Source organism: Rattus norvegicus, chromosome 6 (assembly GCF_036323735.1).
Source record: "Rattus norvegicus strain BN/NHsdMcwi chromosome 6, GRCr8, whole genome shotgun sequence".
Classification (NCBI taxonomy): domain Eukaryota; kingdom Metazoa; phylum Chordata; class Mammalia; order Rodentia; family Muridae; genus Rattus; species Rattus norvegicus.
This window is the reverse complement of record NC_086024.1, coordinates 79510520-79516519: the sequence shown is the minus strand read 5'-3', so window position 1 is coordinate 79516519 and position 6000 is coordinate 79510520.

The window sequence follows — 6000 nt, the reverse complement described above, 5'->3', positions numbered from 1 at the left end:
ACATTATCATAGACACTGGCACACAAGACCAAGCTCACTCTCTTCTCATGCCCACCCAAGCTGAAGGCTACCAGGGACTCAGAACCAGGAGGGCAGAGACAACGGCCTGGCTGCTCGAGGGAAGGACTGGTGATGGCAGGGGAAAGTTAAATCTGACTGGCTTGTTAAGCAAGGGCCGGGTCGGTACTGTGGAGGTGGCCTTCCTGTGGGGTGTTCTCTCAATTATCCACACGGGCAGGGATTGTTTCTCTCAAGCAGCTCCTGATACAGACATTCAATCTGTTAATGAAACCCCATCTATATTGGGGCTTCCAAGGGGCAGTGAAGGCTGAATTAATTAGTTTCGAATGTGAGACTTCATTTTTTGGTTTTTTGGGCTTTATTTTTTTCAAAGAAGAGCCACGGTCTAAACAAATGGCATTTGTAATGTCCTGAAAAAACACTGCTGTAAGAAACGGGGAGGGAAGAAAAGGAGAAGAAGAAAAAGGAAAGAAAAGGAACACCTTTAAGCAAACCCTATTTTCTTAAAAAAAAAAAAAAACCACAATGGTAAAGCTTTGTATACGTAATTGAAGTCTCATTCTGGAATTACTGCTACCAAAGCTTAGCTAACAGGAAATCACAGAGTACGATGTTTTGGTTGACGTGCGCTAAGGTATGGTTCTAAGTACATGATACATGGAGTAGTAGCCTTTACCTACTAAAGGTAAATTTGTGATTCATTCCAGGCTGTGGGTGGGAGGCAGACTAAGGCCAAGAAAATTGTTTAAAATGCAGAAATTATATTTCTAAATGTTTATATTTTTCACAAGACCAAGACTGGTATCTAGGATGTATAAAGCGTAACTTAATTAAGAAAGATTACCTCACTGGGACTGTGGAGTTGGTGTTGGTTACAAAGCTTGAAGACCTGAGTTCAGACATACTTACCCGACCTCTCTCCCTCCCTCCGTCGGTCCCTCCCTCCCTCCCTTCTTCTTCTTCTTCTTCTTCTTCTTCTTCTTCTTCTTCTTCTTCTTCTTCTTCTTCTTCTTCTTCTTCTTCTTCTCTCTCAATGTAATAAGGTTTTTGTTTGTTTGTTTGTTTAAAGAAATTACCTCGATTATTTAAAAACTGACTCCGATCATTCCCGTCCTCCCTCATTTAAAATGACCAGCCAGAGAAAGGAAAGGTGTGCCCACCTGACAGGCCTCCTTCCCAGAAGGGTTCTGCTGAACACTTACTGTGCAGTCCTGGGGCCACTCCCTTCTCCAGAGCTCTGGGCACCCCAACTCTAGCAGTTGGGCATCAAAGTGTACAACTAAGGCTTCCCTACACCTGGGAACAGGACAGAACAAAGGAGATAACAGGCCACCCTGGGCCCTACTGAAGGCGAAGGGCAGCTAGTGGGTGGTGGTCATTTGTTTAATTGATGTTTCTGAGGGCTACCTCCTGGTCCTCTGAAAAACTAGCTCTTAGCAGCTCTGTCTGGACCAACCTTTAGTGGACTCTGGGGGCTAGGTGCTTGAAGGACTGGGCCATCCCTGCAGAAAGTGACCACCATGCACATCTGGAAAGAGGTGACAGCTATGCATGCTGTTAGAGCTAATGAGCCAAACAGGGACACCTGGGGATGGAAGAAATTAATTACAAATATATGCTAGCAAACTACCTGTTAGTGCCTACCTGTGAGCATCTAAAACTAAATGGCGCCTAATTTCTGCGCTTTCCTTTTGATCACACAAGCGGGCCCTGGGAAATTTCTGATGCCTTCTTTTCTTACAGGTCCCCCGCCACCCCACCCCCCTTCCCCAGTCCTTAATGGAGATCTTGAACTGCAGAGCCACCGTGTCAGAACTCAGACGGTTAACATTCACTCCTTGCTGTTTTATTGCATATTACTGTGCGCGCCTGAGCAGCGGGAGCAGATTCGGGCAATTACAATCAAGTCAGGGCACACGCCGCGGCAGAGCAACACGCGCATGATGAGGATACTGATGAGGCACTTATCGGAAACCCCACATCATCCACACTCATCAGCCACAACATGTCACCCCAAATGAGGCATCAGCTGCCTTCAAAAGGCTCATTGCACCGTGTTTACCGCTTCCCTCGGACCCACTTTTGATTTTACGGTCAGAACTGGGTTCAAACAGCAGCTGGCTGGCAAGAACAGGTCTGGGCTCCTCGCAGCTTCCCCAGAGTCGTCAGGCTTTGTCTGGGGAGCTTTGGGGAACAGAGGCTGGCAGGGGGAAGAGACGTGCGCGGGGAAGGCAGGAAAGTGTCCAGTTCCGTTTCTCTCAAAGAGGAATCCCTTTCCTAGAAGGGGCCCTTGATTAATTTCAAGCACTAGCACACAGTGGTTGCCTAATGGGGGTGGGGGAGGAACACAAAATAAGGAGCCTTTCACAGATCTCCTTAAAATAGTGACGGGGTGGGACCTCTCACGCAGGCAGAAGTCCTAGAAAGGTCAATCCCATTGGAAAAGACAGATCCAACCAGGAGAGCCAGTCAAGTGGTAACAGTTCTTAATTCTTTCATCATCGACTCGTTCTCCGCCGGTTAGGGGGGAGCATTCATTAGCAGCTTATAGGAAGACTTTATTCTCCAATCCCTGGCTCCCTGCTATAGGCCGAAGATGTATTCCGAGCAATACTAGAAACTATTCTCCAATCAATGCAACTAGCAGCTAGACAGATAGGGTCTAGGGTGAAGGTGTGTGTGTGTGTGTGTGTGTGTGTGTGTGTGTGTGTGTGTGTGTGTGTGTTGGGGGTAATCATTGTATACACTGCAAAGAGAATATAAAAGTTATTTTCTCCCCTCCCCCCCAGTGTATGTCTTCCCTACTAGGAGAAGCATACCACTCTGATACGTTCCTTGCATAAACTTTATGGATAGTAAATTGATATTTATTTTTAAGATAAATGTTCTTTCGTAAATATGCATCCCATGCTGAAATATTTTTCTTTTTACAGCTAGGCAAGTTGACTCAAATACCAGTAAAAGGCACACAGACTCAAATTTTAAGTTTTGGGGAGACATTTCAGCTCCCCAATCCACAGTTCTCTACTGAGTGCCCTCCCAGCTGCCCAGAACAGTGACTGAGTCACAGACTGTGGTGGTGGGATGTGGCAGCAAGCAGGCCTGAGAGAAAGATGAGCTTCCCTTCCCCCTCTCCAATGTGGTCTACACTGGAGACATAGTTACAGGCAGAACAAGGTTCCTCAGGTGGGAGATCAGCTGGCTTCTGGGAGACAGTGTAACCTGGGAGCCACCAAGTAGAGCTTTGTACCCTAACAAAGATTCAGGGTCCTGGGATTTATTCCCTCCCCACCCTCTCCTGTGTCTGTCTGTCTGTCTGTCTGTCTGTCTGTCTGTCTGTCTCCCTACAGCAGTTGGCATTAGGTTTTTACTGGCATTGTAATGTTTTTACAGAAACAGAGGAAACTAAATGAGTAAGATCTACCTGAAGACCTATTTTTAAAAAGAAATTAATTTACTTTTATACATACATAGTCATTTTACCCAGTCTTAGAAGTTGGACTGAGACTCCAGGGGAAGGAGGGCTTCCTTGACCTCTGCAGTGTGCCTCCATTTTGTTTCAAGGACTGTGCCGGTTTTCTTTCCATACAAGGTCCCCTTCTCTTACAAACTTTCTCCTTTCAGACCTCTGGCCTGACAGTACTCTAGCTTGGCCCCTTCTGGCTAAACCCATAATTCCTGGGGAACTTTCCAAAGCTCACAGGTTTGCATAGCACATTTAGACTTAAGAGAAATCCTGATGCCTTGATCTAGACTGGAGAGCACAAACCCAGAGTGGCACCCAGTGTTATCGGCACAGAACTCAAGTCGAGGGCAGTGGGGGTGTGTGTGTGTGGAGACACAACGGACAGCTACAAGACACCTACATTTACTTTCATTATTTTGGACTCCTTAGGGCTTCCGGCCTTGAAACTTTGAGACCTAGTACACCTCAGGCTGACCATCAACACAGGGGAGAAGAAATAAACTTGGTGGGCACCAGAGGAGAGCCAGAGGGCTTTGGAAGGTTAAATTAAAAATTAACTCAATTCTCAGATTCATGCATTCCTGCCGCATCTTGACCATGACTTATTTCATGATTTCATGAAGTGATACCTCATCAACATTTTCCGTAGTCCTTTTTTTTTCTTCCTGAGGTTTGTTAAGTAGGTGCTGTCTCTTTATAATATGGAGACAAAATGAAAAGAGCTCAGTAGTAAATTATGAAAAGGCATTAGAAAGTAACCAGATGTGTTTCTATGGACTGTAGCAACCTTTTGAAATATCATTAATACTACCTATGCTATTAGTTCTGGGAGGTTACACGCATGGCTCAGAATTTCTTTAGGGAATTTCAACATCATTGGCCTGGTGTGTATTTTTGAATTCTATATGAATTGGTTCCCTCACACATAATTGTTACTGATGGAGAGTGGACAGGAAACAGTTAAAACTAAAAGGTAGGATAACAAATTCTAGGCAATTATCCAGACTTAGTGAAAAAGAATTAGAAGAATTTGACCTCATAGGTTAGATGACGATCAGTCATATATCTGACCTGGGTGTTTAGAAATCTAGAAAGAGAGAAAAAAATCAAACTACATGATATCCTTGCTAGTTGCTTCAAAGAAAAGCCATGAAGAAAGAGACAGCTCGCACGTGTGTGTATACATGCATGCAGCACTCTTCTGGAGAGAGGGAGAGAAACAGACAGAGAGAGAGAGAGAGAGAGAGAGAGAGAGAGAGAGAGAGAGAGAGAGAGAGAGAGAGAGAGAGAATGTTTTGTATCTCTTTGTGGGGTCATCATCTAACGTTCTTTGTGATGCACATTCTAAATTAGGCTAAAGGGATGCATCTTTCAAATGCAGATCGTGTTTGCCTCAGAAGAGCAGTGAGAACACTTGTCAGTTTCAGAACATTTATGTGCTAGAAGTACTGTTAGCAGAAGAGCAGTTTAGATAAATTCGAGACTTTTTTTTTTTTTTTGCTGATCACAAACATTAAGCTTCACACCTGAAGCCCTCAACCCCCTGCTGCGCTCTAATCCTAGCCCCATTCACCCTTAGAGACTCGGAGTGCAGCGCCTCGGCTCTCAAACCTTTGATTGCCCTTAGTTTGAATGCCACCACCTGCAAAAATGCCTTTTTATTCCCTTTGAGCCTCTCGAGAAGGAAGTAAAAATGATAATTCATGACAAACATTAATTAATTGTTTACAAGATGATCTTTTCTTTTTCCAACTTCTGTTCAGCAGACATGTTGAACTGCAAGATCCCACTCGCGACGCCAGAATTCGTCAAGAGGTCTGTATTGTTGTTTCGCACCGAGGCGTAGGACCCGCCACAGGCCATTGTTTCTCCAGCTCAAGTGGGCCTGTCTGGTTCGTGTTGGAAGAATGAGGGTGACACGCGTGAGTTCCGTATTATAAAAGGACTGCTGGTTCTAGCAAGAAAAGGAGTTTAACGCTAATGCAGAGTAAATAAACAGTTTTCACCACCTATTTCTCCATGTGAGTCTTAAAGGTCAAGGGCTGCCATTACAGTGTTTTAAAAGCTTCAGATTACATTTAGAGAAGGTATCACTAAACACACAGGAGCCTTATCAGAATCGAGGAGCTGACTCTTTGGTCCTTGAGTGTCTCATCCTCAGAAGGTGGGTTGTAAGGAGAATGCAGATGCCCTGTTGTCTCTGCTGGCCTGAGAAGTGCTCAGAGGATTCTGTCCAAGGCCTTCCAATTTTCCTCCAAAATAAAGTGCTGAAATGCTTGGGATTCAGACTTCTGTAACACTGACACTGCAGGCCAAACATGTTGGACAGACAAGAATTAAGACTGCCAGCCTTTGGAGGCGAAAGTTCAGAGGCAAAGAGCAGGCCAGTTTCCTGTGGACCCCCCAGATGTGTGTTTGAGAGATAAAAAAACGGCAGAGGGAGATTTCTTTTTTAAATTAAAGAATAAAAAGCTTACTTCAAGGAAGTGTGGAGCCCCAGCAGAAAGACTTCC